The following is a 15,552-nucleotide window of genomic DNA, read 5'->3' as shown; positions in this document are numbered from 1 at the left end:
ATTTGTCTTTCAAACATGTTTTCAATTCGTCTTTCAAACATGTTTCTCCAAACACTGAGAAACTTGGGATTCTTTTATTTGTATGTATACTTCTTTTTTCTTTTTCAGATAGAGATGGGGTCCTGCTATGTTGCTGGTCTCAAACTCCTGAACTCAAACAATCCTCCCACCTTGGCCTCTCAAAGTGCTGGGATTACAGGCATGAGCCACTGTGCCCAGCCTAGGATTCTTTTATTTGTAAATGACAGAAGCCCCATTTGAAACGGATTTTTACGCAAAAAGCAATTTATTGGCTTAAGTAACTGAAAAGTACTGGCTTCAGACCTGGCTGGATTCAGGAACTCAAATGAGGTTACCAGACATAGTCTCTCGCCATCTCTTGGCTTTGCTCTTCAGTGAGTTGGCTCCAGTCTTAGTATCTACTTGATAGCAAGCTGGCAACCAATAGCTCCAGGCCTGCATCCTGCCAGGTATGAGTGTGGTGGGAAAGGAGGTCACTTCCTGGAAATGCTGCTGAAGTTGCAGCATTCACTCTGATTGGACGAACTCAAGTTGTGGTTCATCTCTGAACCAATCATTGTCACTTGAAGAAGGCAATGCTTTGATTGTCCAGGCCTGGTCACATGCTTCTTGGTGGAACCAAGGGGTATAAACAGCCTCACCTGAACTGCAGGGAGTGGAAGCGAGGGAGGGGAGGTTTCCCAAAGAAATTGGTGTCCAGTATAGTCTAGTCTAGGCCATAAATCTTCCCCTCATGTTAGGTGCTTTGGGCATCTGAGCATCCTGGGAAGTTCAAGTTGCTTTTTGGTCCGGATCACAAAAAGAGATCCATGGTGCCCACTCAGGAAATTATCAAAGCCATATGGCAGCGTGTGGTGGCTCATGCCTGTAATCCCAGCACTTTGGGAGGCCAAGGATGGAGGATCACTTGAGCCCAGGAATTTGTGACCAGTCTGAGCAACATGTCGAAACCCCATCTCTACAGAAAATACCAGTATTAGCCAGGTGTGGTGGCACCTATAGTCCCAGCTACTTGGCAGGCTAAGGTGGGAGGATTGATTGAGCCTGGGAGGTCGAGGCTGCACTGAACTGTGATCATGCCCCTGCACTCTAGCCTGGGTGATAGAATGAGACCCTGTCTCAGAAAATAAATAAATAGTAGGTTAGTACAAAAGTAACTGTGTTTTTTGCCATTTTTTTAAAAGAAGTGGTAAAAACCACAACTACTTTCGCACCGCCCTATAAATAAAGCCCTAAAAGAGATTCTGTTGATTACTTCATTCCCCTTCTCCCCTGCCAACAGAACCTAATTTTGTTGGAATGAAACACAACATGTCAGGTGCAGGAAATTAATTCTGATTGGTCTGAGCCAGCCATGGAAATCCTGTTGACAGTCTTGGAGTAAGCATTGGAAGCAGTCCTGGCAGTTGAGGCATTGGTGGAGGTCTGCTGAGGGTTTCTGGGAAGGAAGTTCCTTTCTGTTAAAAGAGAGAAACTTTCCCGCCTCCCAACTTCTTTTCTCTCTCACACATATTCTTCCAGCCTTTGGACATTGCTGTGCTAGAATGTGACATTTGAAGTTGCAGCGGCCATTTTGAGACCACGAGGAATCCTTGAGAAGCTTAGAGGCATTTGAACCAGAGCAACTCCGTCTTGAGTAGGGGCTGTATGAAATAAGGCTGAGACCTACTGGGATATGTTCTCAGGCACTTAGGCATTCTAAGTCATAGGATGAGACAGGAGGTCAGCACAAGATACAGGTCATAAAGACCTTGCTGATAAAACAGATTGCAGCAAAGAAGCCTGCGAAAACCCACCAAAACCAAGATGGCGATGAGAGTGACCTCTGGTCGTCCTCACTGCTATACTCCCACCAGGGCCCTGACAGTTTACAAAAGCCATGGCAACCTCAGAAAGTTACCCTATATGGTCTAAAAGGAGAGGCATGAATAATCCACCCCTTGTTTAGCATATGATCAAGAAATAACCATAAAAATGGGCAACCAGCCACTCTCAGGACTGCTCTGTCTATGGAGTAGCTATTCTTTATTCCTTTATTTTCCTAATAAACTTGCTTTCACTTTACTATGCGGACTCACCCTGAATTTATTCTTGCGCGAGATCCAAGAACCCTCTCTTGTGGTCTGGATTGGGACCCCTGTCCAGTAACAAGCTAATCCAATATCCCAGAACTGAGACGCTGAAATAGCCAACCCTGAAACAGCCCACCTATTGGTGTATTGTTACCTGAGATAATACTAAGTACTCTAGTCACTTAAGGCCCTCTTGACCCAGTCTCCTTACATGCAACTCAAAGTACTCTAATGAATCCACCTGCAGGTAAAGAGGGCCGAACAAAAAAGGCTGTGACTTCTCGGAGATTATTCTGGTTCAAAAGCTGGTTGAGCCTCTCCCACTTGGCTCCCCCAATGTTCTATTAAGAAGCTCTTGCTACTTCCTGCTGACCAGGTCATTTAAAAGAAGAAGAAGAAAGAGCTGTTGCACACGATAAGCATTCATCATTCATTAGCACACTCCCACTATGGGCTGGGTGCTGTAAACTTCCTTGTCAGTCTGAAAGTTGCCTGAAGCCTCATGCAAGCATTTACAACACAGAGGGTGAGAGTGAGCTGGCTGTGGAGTCTAGCCTCTAACTTTTTTTTTAATTTTCATTTGTTAATAATTACCGTTTTTTGTTTTTATTTATTTTTTTTTTTTGAGATGGCGTCTCCTTCTGTTGCCCAGGCTGGAGTGCAGTGGCATGATCTTGGCTCACTGCTTCCGCCTCCTGGGTTCAAGCAATGCTTGTGCCTCAGCCTCCTGAGTAGCTGGGATTACAGGCGTGTGCAACCACATCCAGCTAATTTTTGTATTTTTAGTAGAGACAAAGTTTCACCATGTTGGCCAGGCTGATCTCAAACCTGTGGCCTCAAGTGATCCTCCCGCCTTGGCCTCCCAAAGTGCTGGGATTACAGTGCTGAGCCACTATGCCCAGCCAATAATTTCAAATTTATGGAAAAGTTATACAAATAAAAACAGGATAAAGAATATCTATATGCCCTTTATCCAAACTCACCTATTGTAAATACTTTACTCCATGTTCTTTATCATTTTCTGCCACCCCCTGCAATGTGTATATGTGTGTGTACATAATTTTTTGAACCATTTGAAGGTAAATTATATATATTATGACCCCTTACCACTATATGCTTCTGTGTGTATTTGCTAAAAATAGGGATATTATCTTATACAACCCGAGTACAGTTATCAACATAGTGTCTATTTTGTTTTTTTTGACACAGGGTCTCACTCTGTCACTGAGGCTAGAGTGCAGTGGCACAATCGCGGCTCACTGCAGCTTAGACCTCCTGGACTCAAGCGATCCTCCTGTCTCAGCCCTCTGAGTAGCTGGACCCACAGGTGTGCACCCACAGACCTGGTTAATTTTTTTTTCTATTCTTTGTAAAGATGAGCTATCACTATGTTACCCAGGCTGGTCTCGAACTCCTGGGTTCAGGTGATCCTCACATCTCAGCCTCCCGAAGTGCTGGGATTACAGGTGTGAGCCACCACACCTGGCCAGTATCTTCAACATTACTATAATTAGTTTATTTAATCTACCACTTGTATTCCAATTTTTTTTTTTTTTTTAAGACAGAGTCTCACTCTGTTGCCCATGCTGGAGTGCAGTGGTGCAATCTCAGCTCACTGCACCCTCCACCTCCCAGAGAGAATCTCCCAGGTTCAAGCAATTCTTGTGCCTCAGCCTCCTGAGTAGCTGGGATTACAGGCACCTGCCACCATGCCCAGCTAATTTTTATATTTTTAGTAGAGATGGGGTTTCGCCATGTTGGCCAGGCTGGTCTCAAACTCCTGAGCTCAGGCGATCTGCCCGCCTCAGCCTCCCAAAGTGCTAAGATTACAGGTGTGAGCCGCCACGCCCAGCCCCAATTTTGTTAATTGAGTCTATAATGTCATAACGGATTTTTTCTCCTTCAGTACAGAATCCAGTTTAGTGTCAAGTATTGCATTCAGTTGTCATGTCTCTTTAGTGTCCTTTGATCTGGAACATTTCATAGTGTTTCTTTGTCTTTTATGACATTTTTGAAGAATGCTCTTCCTCCACTCAACGTTTTTTTTTTTAAAGAATAATACTCCTTTTGAGTTTGTCTGATGTTTTCTTGTGATCAGATTCAGATTATGCATATTCTGGTTCATCATTCATTAGGACACTCCCACTATGGACTGGGTGCTGTAAACTTCCTTGTCAGTCTGAAAGTTGCCTGAAGCCTCATGCAAGCATTTACAATACAGAGGGTGAGAGTGGGCTGGCTGTGGAGTCTAGCCTCTAACATTTTTATTTGTTTTAATTTTCATTGTTAATAATTTCTTTTTCTTTCCTTTTTTTTTTTTTTTTTTTAGATGGAGTCCCCCTCTGTCACCCAGGCTAGAGTGCAGCCTGATTCTACAGCTTGGCCATGTGATCCTGAGCAAATTACATTCCCCTGTTTCAGTTTTCCCTCTTCAACAACAACAAAAAAGCGTTGGATTAAGTAATGATTAAAACCCCTTTCTGCTGGGCGCGGTGGCTCATGCCTGTAATCCCAGCACTTTGGGAGGCCGAGGCAGGCGGATCACAAGGTCAGGAGTTCGAGACCATCCTGGCTAATATGGTGAAACCCCATCTCTACTAAAAATACAGAAAAATTAGCCTGTAGTCCCAGCTACTTGGGAGGCTGAGGCAGGAGAATGGCGTAAAACCCGGGAGGCGGAGCTTGCAGTGAGCCGAGATCGCGCCACTGCACTCCAGCCTGGGAGACAGAGCGAGACTCCGTCTCAAAAAAAACAAAACAAAACAAAAAAAACCCTTCCTAGAGTTCTACTGTCATTTTTTATTTTTCACCAATCCTCTAGATTCTTTTTTTATTTTCTTCTAAAAGGAACAAAAGGCCGCCAGGCGCGGTGGATCACGCCTGTAATCCCAGCACTTTGGGAGGCCGAGGCGAGCGGATCACCTGAGGTTGGGAGTTCGAGACCAGACTGACCAACGTGGAGAAACCCCATCTTGACTAAAAATACAAAATTAGCTGGGTATGGTGGCACATGCCTGTAATCCCAGCTACTCGAGAGGCTGAGGCAGGAGAATCACTTGAACTCGGGAGGCGGAGATTGCAGTGAGCTGAGATCGCACCACTGCACTCCAGCCTGGGCGACAGAGCAAGACTCCTTCTCAAAAAAAAAAAAAAGAAAGAAAGAAAGAAAGAAAAAGAAAAATGCCTAGATCTGGAATTTGCAGGGGAAAGAGCAAGACTGTGTCTCAAAAAAGGACTTAGAGGATCAGAGAAGAGTCACCAGTCAGATTGATAAACCAAGCACATCCAACTGCTGGAGTAAAACTGCAAAAGGGAGGTGGTGGAGAGGTCTCTGGGAAGCAGTTCTTTGTGAGTCTACAGCCAAGAACCTGGTCATGGGCCTAAGCCAACTTTTGGAAAGCAGGCCAACAGTTAGAAAAAAGAGCTAGAGGTCAGGCGCAGTGGCTCACGCCTGTAATCCCAGCACTTTGGGAGGCTGAAGCGGGTGGGTCACCTGAGGTCAAGAGTTTGAGACCAGCCTGGCCAACAGGTTGAAACCCCGTCTCTACTAAAAATACAAAAGTTAGCCGGCATGGTGGTGTGCGCCTGTAGTCCCAGCTACTTGGGAGGCTGAGGCAAGAGAATTGCTTGAATCTGGGAGGCGGAGGTTGCAGTGAGCCGAGATAGTGCCACTGCGCTCCAGCCTGGGTGACAGAGCAAAACTACATCTGAAAAAGAAAAAAAGCTAGAGGTAGTATAGGAGAGAGCAGAGAGCAGTCCCGAAAACAGACAACCATAATCCAGTTTGATAGCTGTTTCAACAGGGTAAACACAAGGTGCAATGGGAGCCCTAAGGGGTTTCAGAATCCAGTCTAGAAATCAAGGAAGGTGGTTGGGTGCAGTGACTCATGCCTGTAATCCCAGCACTATGGGAGGCCGAGGCGGGCAGATCACTTGAGCTCAGGAGTTTGAGACCAGCTGGACAACATGGTGAAACCCCGTCTCAACTAAAAATACAAAAATTATCTGGGCATGTTTGTGGGTGCCTGTAATCTCAGCTACTCAATAGGCTGAATCGTTTGAACCCAGGAGATGGAGGTTGCAGTGAGCCGAGATCGCACCACTACACTCCAGCCTGGGTGATAGAGCGAGACTCCATCTCAAAAAAAAAAAAAAGAAAAGAAATCAAGGAAGGCCTCTTGGGGGAGAAAACATTTGAGTTGAGACCTGACGAAGGAGGAGACAGCCACATGAAATGGGGGAGGAGGGAGAGAAATTAGCATACGCAAATGTCTGGAGGTAATATAGGATATTGTCAGAGGTGTTAGAACCAGAGCGACTCCATCTGGAATAGGGGCTGGGTAAAATGTGGACGAGACCCAACGGGCTGCATTCCCAGGAGGTTAGGCATTCTTAGTCACAGGTTGAGATAAGAGGCCAGCAGGATTCGTATCACAAGATACAGGTCATCGAGACCCTGCTGACAAAACAAGAGGTAGTAAAGAAGCAGGTCAAAAGCCATCCAAACCAAGATGATAACAAAAGCGACCTCTGGTTGTCCTCACTGCTCATTATACACTAATTAGCATGCGAAAAGACACTCCCACCAGAGTCATGACAATGTCCAGAAGCTACCCTATATGATCTAAAAAGAAGAGAAACCCTCACTTCCAGGATGCTCCCCAACCCTGCCCTGGAAAACTCATGAAAAATTCACCCCTTGTTTAGCATATAATTAGGAAGTATCCATAAATACACTCAGTCAAGCAGCCCACGCTGCTGCTCTGCCTACAGAATAGCCATTCTTTTATTCTTTTACTTACTTTTTTTTTTTGAGATGGAGCCTCACTCTGTCGCCCAGGCTGGAGTGCAGTGGTGCGATCTTGGCTCATCGCAACCTCGGCCTCCTGGGTTCAGGCAATTCTGATGCCTCAGCCTCCTGAGTAGCTGGGATTACAGGGGCGCACAACCAGGCCCAGCTAATTTTTTGTATTTTTAGTAGAGATGGGGTTTCGCCATTTTAGCCAGGCTGGTCTTGAACTCCCAACCTCAGGTGATCCCCCTGCCTCGACCTCCCAAAGTGCTGGGATTACAGGCGTGAGCCACCGCGCCCGGCCTTTATTCCTTTACTTTCTTAGTAAACTTGCTTTTGCTTTACTCTGTGGACTCATCCCGAATTCTTTCTTGTGAGAGAATTCTTTCTTGTGGTCTGGATCAGGACCCCTTTCTAGTAATAATATTAGGCAACTAAAAGTAGTTCAGTCTGGCTGGGGAACAAGTATGAAGTAGGAAGGGTCATGGGTGATGGCAGGGGACCAGGAGGTGCCAGATCTTGCAGGTCTTTATCAGTGAGGAGTTCAAACTCTGTCTTAAGAGTACTGGAGGGCTGGCCGGGCATGGTGACTCACGCCTGTAATCCCAGCACTTTGGGAGGCCAAGGCGGGTGGATCACCTGAGGTCAGGAGTTCAAGACTAGCCTGGCCAACATGGTGAAACTCCATCTCTACTAAAAATACAAAAATTAGCCAGATGTGGTGGCGGGTGCCTGTAATCCCAGCTACTCAGGAGGCTGAGGTAGGAGAATCGCTTGAACCCAGGAGGCAGAGGTTGCAGTGAGCGGAGATCGCACCACGACACTCCAGCCTGGACAAAAAGAGCAAAACTCTGTCTCAAAAAAAAAACTAAAAAAGTACTGGGGAGCCATGGGAGGGTTTGAAGCAAGGGAGAGGTAAGTACTGTTGAGGAAAAAAGCCAAACTCCGTAAAATATCTGAAGAAGTTTATTCTGACCCAAATATGAGTGATCATGGCCCGTGACACAGCCTCAGGGGGTCCTGAGGACATATGCACAAGGTGGTCAGGTTACAGTTTGGTTTTATACATTTTAGAGAGATGGAAGTCACAAACAAAGACATAAAGCAATATATGAAATGTATACATTGGTTCAGCCTCAAAAGGCAGGACATCTCAAAGATGGAAGCAGAGGGACTTCCAGGGCATAGGTGGATTCAAAGATTTCCCATTGGCAATTGATTGAAAGAGTGAAGCATTGCCCGAGGAGTTGAAGTCAGCATAAAGAAATGTTTGAGGTCAGGTGCGGTGGCTCACACCTGTAATCCCAGCACTTTAGGAGGCCAAGACGGGTGGATCGCTTGAGCCTAGGAGTCCCAGGCCAGACTGGGCAACATGGAGAGACCCCTGACTCTACCAAAAATTAGCCCAGCATGGTGGTACGCACCTGTGCTCCCAGCTATCAGGAGGTGGAGTCAGGAGGATGGCTTGAGCCTGGGAGGCAGAGGTTGCAGTGAGCCGAGATCACACCACTGCACTCCAGCCTACGTGACAGGGTGAGAACCCAACTCAAAAAAGAAAAAAAAAGAAAAAGAAATGCTTGAGTTAAGGTAAGAGAGTTGTGGAAGCCAAGGTTCTTGTTTATGTAGATGAAGCCTCTAAGCACCCGGCTTCAGACAGGATAGATGGTAGATTTCTCTTATTAGACCTTAAAAGGTGTGAGACTCTTAGTTTAATTCTCTCCTGGATCAGGAGAAGACCTGGAATAGGAAGGGGATTCGCTACAGAAGGCAAAGAGTGGGCTTTGCAGGGTCACTCCAAAATATGTCAAATAAATATATCTTGGGGTAAAATACTTTGACTTCCCTTAGGGCCTGTTATCTGTCACTGTTTTGCTCTACATCACATACAGGGTCAGGTTGGAATTTGGTATCTTATTGCACAAAGAGTCTGTTTTGTCCATCTGATGATCTGGTTTTTTGTGTTTTGTTTTGTTTTTTGAGACGGAGTCTCGCTCTGTCACCCAGGCTGGATTGCAGTGGAGCGATCTCAGCTCACTGCAACCTCCACCTCCCAGGTTCAAGCAATTCTCCTGCCTCAGCCTCCCAAGTAGCTGGGATTACAGGCGCCTGCCACCATGCCTGGCTAATTTTTGTATTTTTGGTAGAGACGGGGTTTCACCATGTTGGCCAGGCTGGTCTCAAACTCCTGACTTCAAGTGATCTGCCCGCCTCGGCCTCCCAAAGTGCTGGGATTACAGGCGTGAGCCACCATGCCAGCCCTATGATGATCTGTATTTTAATGTGAATGCTGGCCAGTTGTGCCTAAACTCCAAAGGGAGGAAAGTATGAAGAGGCGAAGAGGCATATCTGACCTTCCTTCCCATCATGGCCTGAACTAGTTTTTCAGGTTTTCTTTGGGATCGCCTTGGTGAAGATGGGGATTCATTCAGTCAGTTGAGGGGCTTAGAATTTCATTTTTGGTTTACCTTATCACAGGTGTTGGCAAGTTGGAAATGAGACAATTTTTTTGTTTTTTTTTTTAGATGCAGTCTCACTCTGTCGCCCAGGCTAGAGTGCAATGGTGTGATCTCAGCTCACTGCAACCTCTGCCTCCCGGGTTCAAGTGATTCTCCTGCCTCAGCCTCCCCAGTAGCTGGAATTACAGGCATGCACCTCCACACTCGGTAATTTTTATAATTTTAGTACAGACGGGAGTTCACCATTTTGGCCAGGCTGGTCTTGAACTCCTGATCTCAGGTGACCTGCCCACCAAAGTGCTGGGATTACAGGATTTTGTAATCCTATGAGTCCTTAAAAGTCCTTTTGTAATCCACAGTGTAAGCCACTGTGCCCAGGGCTGAGAGGACTTTTTGAATATTTCCCTTCCAGGAAAGTAGTTCAAATACCTCAACGGGAACTCTGAGTCCTGTACCTTCAGGTGTTTGCAGGTAATCTGGAGAATAGAACATGGGGAATGTGATTGCATGCGTTACCATATTTTCAGCTGCCAGTCACAGCATGCCTGATTCATGGTGGCTTGAGCAAAGAAGAAATGCAATCTTTTTTTTAATAGCAAAACATGTGGAGGTCAGCAGCTCCAGAGTCATTGCAGTGGCTCGGGGGTGTTCTTCAGGACTCAGGCTCTTCTCATCTTTCTGCTCTGTCATCTTCAGCAGTTGGCTTTTGTCCTCAAACTCACTGCACAAAACAGCTGCTGCAGTGCCTCACATCATTTGATCACAGGACACTGATCAAAATGGAAGGGAAGGGGCAGGGCAGAAGGCTTTAACTACATGAAGGTCTATGTTATTAATAAAGTGAAGCCCCAGATTTCCCCTGACCTCTCATCGGCTAAAAGGTGGACCAGGCACCCATCCTGGACCAATTCCTGTAGAACAGAAAGGACTTACTGGGTCTACTTAAGACAGATCATGATTTATCTGCTGGGGCTGGGGAGCAACCCACTCTCCAAAGATGAAGGGATTTCGATCTAGTAGCTGAGCCCAAAATCAAGATTATTTGGGCAGGCATATGTGGAGGTGGGGTGAGAATGGTTGCGGGGTAGTAAAGGCAGCATGTCAGTTCCAGTCCTCTGGGAAGCAGATGGTAAAGTGGAGCTAGGAGGACGAGAGGGAGGAGTGTCATGCCTGTGAAAGACAAAAGTGGGTGAAAGCAGCACTCAGCAGGGGAGCCTCAGATGGCAATGCAGGGCTGACAGAGGCTTTGTCAACCCAGTTTGGGAGCTCCAGAACAAAGACTGTTTGTTAGGGGAGCCCCATGTTGGGCAGAACTGGTCAGGTCCTAGTCCCTCCATGCAGGTTCTTCGCTGGAGCCTGCTCAGGAAGAGCTAGCCTTGGCTTGAAAGTTAAGGCAGATCTTGAATGTGCTGAGGCTGAAGGCTGTTGGCTAACTGCATTCTTTGCAGGGGATCGGCAAGTTCTTTCTTGAAGCTGTACCCCTCCAGGGCCACCACAAGGTACCCAGTGTCTGGCCTAGTTGTGCCCAAGGAAGTCATCTTTGAGGTGACAAATCCATTTCTGCCCAGACCAGCATCAGACCTGGTGGAGTGAGAAGAGAGACTGAGAGATATTGAGATATTAGGCTCAATTCAGAAATTGTCTCATCTTTTGAAAAACATTTTCCCCCACATATAATTTTTTTTTTTTTTTTTTTTAGACAGAGTCTCACTCCATCACAGGAGTGCAGTGGCATGATCTCAGCTCACTGCAACCTCTGCCTCCCCATGCCTTAGCCTCCCAAGTAGCTAGGACTACAGGCATGTGCCACCATGCCTGGCTAATTTTTGTATTTTTAGTAGAGATGGGGTTTTGCTATGTTGGCCAGCCTGGTCTTGAACTCCTGACCTCAAGTGATCCGCCCACCTTGGCCTTCCAAAGTGCCGGGATTACAGGCATGAGTTACCACACACAGCCCAGAATATTTTTATTATAGTAAAATTAGAAATTCTACATGGGTGCAAAGAAGATAAAAGTTAGTCAAGGCCAGACATGGTGGCTCACGCCTGTAATCCCAATACTTTGGGAGGCTGAGGCGGGAGGATTGCTTGAACCTAGGAGTTCAAGACCAGCCTGGGCAACATGGCAAAACCTCATCTCTACAAAGATTTTTTAAATTAGCTGAGTGTGGTGGCACACACCTGTAGTCCTAGCTGCTTGGGGACTGAGCTAGGAGGATTGCTTGAGCCCAAGAGATTGAGGCTGCAGTGAGCCATGATTGCACCACTGTACTCCAGCCTGGTGACAGAGCAAGATCCTGTCTGAAAAACAAAAAATAAAAAAGATTAGTCATGATTCTGCCATCATTAATGAGGATAATAGCTAATGTTTATATGGATTGTTGATTATGTGCTAGGCATTGTGATAAACAATTCATATATATTGTCTCATTTACTCCCAGCTCTGCTGCTTGAGTCCCCCTACGCCTCAGTTTGCTCATTTGCCCGACAGGGTTTACCACACTATCTGTCACGTGCAGTTGCTCTGTGGATTCAATAAGTTCATTGATGTGAGGCACTTGGAACATTGCCGGGTTTCACAAAAATGCTCAATAAATATTAGCTATTATCTTCATTACAAGTCCTCATTCCTTTAACCACAATTCTAAAATCAAAAAAGGTTATCATACTGCAGGAGGAAGACAGGCATCAGAAAAAAAAAAAAAAAGCCTATAATGACAACTAGAAACGTCTCTGAAAAACAAAACAAAACAAAAAAGGCTATGAAATGAACTGTTTCTCAAAAGTCTGGTGCCAACACTCATTTGGAAGGAAATCCTGACCTGTCCTGAGGTTATACATAATCTTATTGAACCCATTTAGTGTAAATTTTGAAACCCTGATATCCGATAAATGGTTGTAGCCTCGTGATACTAATCTTCATGACAACACTATGAGGTGAGTACTATTAATATCCTGACCTGGGAGGAATTTGTTTTTGTTTTTGTTTTTGTGACAGAGCAAGACTCTGTTTTTGTGACAGAGCAAGACCAGGCTGGAGTGCAGTCGTGTGATCTCGGCTCACTGCCACTTCTGCCTCCTGGGTTCAAGTGATTCTCCTGCCTCAGCCTCCCAAGTCACTGGGATTACAGGCACGCATCACCACGCCCGGCTAATTTTTTGTATTTTTAGTAGAGATGGCGTTTCACCATGTTGGCCAGCCTGGTCTTGAACTCCTGACCTCAAGTGATCCACCCGCCTCAGCCTCCCAACGTGCTGGGATTACAGGCGTGAGCCACCGTGCCTGGCCAGGAATTTTTTTTTTAAGTAGTTTTCTTTATGCAGGACTCTGCAGAACCCTTAATCTGCCAACATGATCTGTAAATCTCCAGGAGGCTGCTATAGAATGCAGCCTTCCCCAGACTCACGGACCATGGATGTCAAGGTCATTTTTTTCCCCAGGAGATCTCCCTGTGCTATCACTTTGAGAACCTGGGAGGCCTACTGGGTGGAACAGCCTGGAAGAACTAAGGGCCCTGGGCAGAATAGGAGCAAGAAGGAGCCTAGCTAAGTGAACACTGGAGTCCTGTCACCAATTAACTGTATGTGTCCTTGAAAAAAATCTCTCCTCCTCTCAGAAACTTAGCCTCTTGACTCATAAAACACATGACAAAACCATCTTTGAAGTCTCTTAGCTCGCCAGCAGCATTTTCTCTTGTCTTTTGAAGAAGAAGCAGGCGGATGCATTTGAAGAAGACAGTCACAAGAACTTCAAGGGGGTACAGCTGGTGCCAGGTTCCCCTTCCTGGAAATCATTTGAAATATCAGGCTGGGCTGGGAATTGCTCAGCAGTGGGAAGCAGGCAGGAAGAACTCCAAATGTGCCTCAAGCTCCAGGATGCTGAGTGCCAGATCACCTTCCAACCCTTTAGTATCTGAACTTGCCAATGACATTTCTTTCTTTGTTGTTCCAATGGCCTCTCCGAGACCACTTCAGCAAGAGCCAGCCTTGCCAGATTAAATGTACTTCTTTCATGTGCTTAAAAGAAATGAAAAACCTGGCTGGGCACGGTGGCTCACGCCTGTAATCCCAGCACTTTGGAAGGCCGAGGCAGATGGATCACCAGAGCCTAAGAGGTCGAGACAAGCCTGGCAACATGGCGAAATCACATCTCTACTAAAAATACAAAAAATTAATCAGTCGTGGTGGTGCATGCCTGTAATCTCAGGTATTTGGAAGGCTGAGGCACAAGAATCACTTGAACCTGGGACAAGAAGATTGCAGTGAGCCGAGACTGCCACTGTACTCCAGCCTGGGCAACAGAGCAAGACTCTGTCCCAAAGGAAAAAAAAAAGTCCCCAAGTGTTCCACATACTTTGAAGTTTTACTATCTACTTTTTGAAATGGTGAAAGTTGGCCCCAGAGAAACAAAATTCAAGCACACACAAAAAAATCTGAATTAAATAGGTCTCCCTCCCATTCCCCTCTGCTACCTGTCCCCCTCCACAGAGGCATTCAGCATTACCAGTCTTGTATATCTCCTTCCAGGTTAACTTTAGATGTATGGAAGCATATATTGTTGTATCTGTTGGGATGCTTTTGGCTGCAAATACAAAACAATACCCAACCCGCAAATGTATAATTTACCTATGAGGAGTCTGGATGTAGAACAGTTTCACAGTTGGTTCATTTAGGGAAGCAATGCTATCACTAAGGATCCAGATTCCTCCTCTCTTCTTGCTCTGGCATCCTTAGTACTATAACTTTGTGTCTTTTTTTTTTTTTTTTGAGATGGAGTCTTGCTGTGCTGCCCAGGCTGGAGTGCAGTGGCTCGATCTCGGCTCACTGCAAGCTCTGCCTCCCGGGTTCACGGCATTCTCCTGCCTCAGCCTCCCGAGTAGCTGGGACTACAGGCACCCGCCACCACGCCCAGATAATTTGTTTGTATTTTTAGTAGAGACAGGGTTTCACCATGTTAGCCAGGATGGTCTCGATCTCCTGACCTCGTGATCTGCCCGCCTCAGCCTCCCAAAGTGCTGGGATTACAGGCGTGAGCCACCGTGCCCAGTCACTTTTGTGCCTGTTTTTTTATTTTTATTTTTAAATTTGAGACAGGGCTTCTCTGTTGCCCAGGATGGAGTGCAGTGGTGCAATCATGGCTCACTGTAGTCTTGACCTCCTGGGCTCAAGTGATCCTCCCACCTCAGCCTCCCTAATAGCTGGGACTACAGGAACACACCACCACCACTCCAAGCTAGCTAAAACAATTTTTTTTTTGAAGAGATAGGGTTTCACTATGTTGCCCAGACTGGTCTGGAACTCCTAGGCTCAATCAATCTTCCTGCCTTGGCCTCCCAAAGTGCTGAAATTACAGGTATGAGCCACCGTGCCAGACTTTTGTGTCTTGATACTGGGTGAGTCAGTAGCATGGGCAGAAGGAGTATCCTGGAAGCCATTTCTCTGCCAGGACAACAAGCAATACTTTCCTTATTCACCGAAAAGATCGTGAGCTACCAGACTACATCCCGCTAAAGCTGCGTGCAGTGGTGCACACCTGTAGTCCCAGCTACTCAGGAGCCTGAGGTGGGAGGATCACTCGAGCCCAGGAGCCCAAGTCTAGCCTGGGCAACATAGTGAGACCCCCACCTCTATTTAAAAAAAAAAAAAAATGATTACATCCACTAAACCCAAATTTAATGGATTCCCTAACTCATCTCCCCCTTAGCTGATCCCTGCCCATAGCTCCCCAAATGCCACCCGATGCACATTCCCAGGCAGGCAACGTTGGGGAGCTGGAGAGACTGTGTCTAACCACTTGCAGCTAAAATATTTACCTTTGCAGATGTTGCAGAAACACATGACTGTGTGAACACATTGCTAGATTTGGAAGGGGCTGTGCAGTTGAAGAGCCCTGATCTCAGCTTTGCTTCATTCACTTAATGATGGATCTATCTCTAGATTTTCAGAAAAGCTGGACAGGACTAGGTGATGAATCAGATGTAAAAAGTGAGTGAAAGGCCAGGCGCGGTGGCTCATGCCTGTAATCCTAGCACTTTGGTAGGCCAAGGCAAGTGGATGACTTCAGGTGAGGAGTTCGAGACCAGCCTGGCCAACATGGCGAAACCCTACTCTACTAAAATACCAAAACTCTACTAAAAATACCAAAAAAAAAAAAAAAAAAACCTGGGCATGGTGGCACACACTTGTAATCAGTTACTCCAGTGGCTGGTGCA

The sequence above is a fragment of the Pan paniscus genome, chromosome 21 (assembly GCF_029289425.2).
Source record: "Pan paniscus chromosome 21, NHGRI_mPanPan1-v2.0_pri, whole genome shotgun sequence".
In the NCBI taxonomy this organism is placed as follows: domain Eukaryota; kingdom Metazoa; phylum Chordata; class Mammalia; order Primates; family Hominidae; genus Pan; species Pan paniscus.
The sequence above is the reverse complement of the archived record's forward strand: the minus strand, read 5'-3'. Positions refer to the sequence as shown.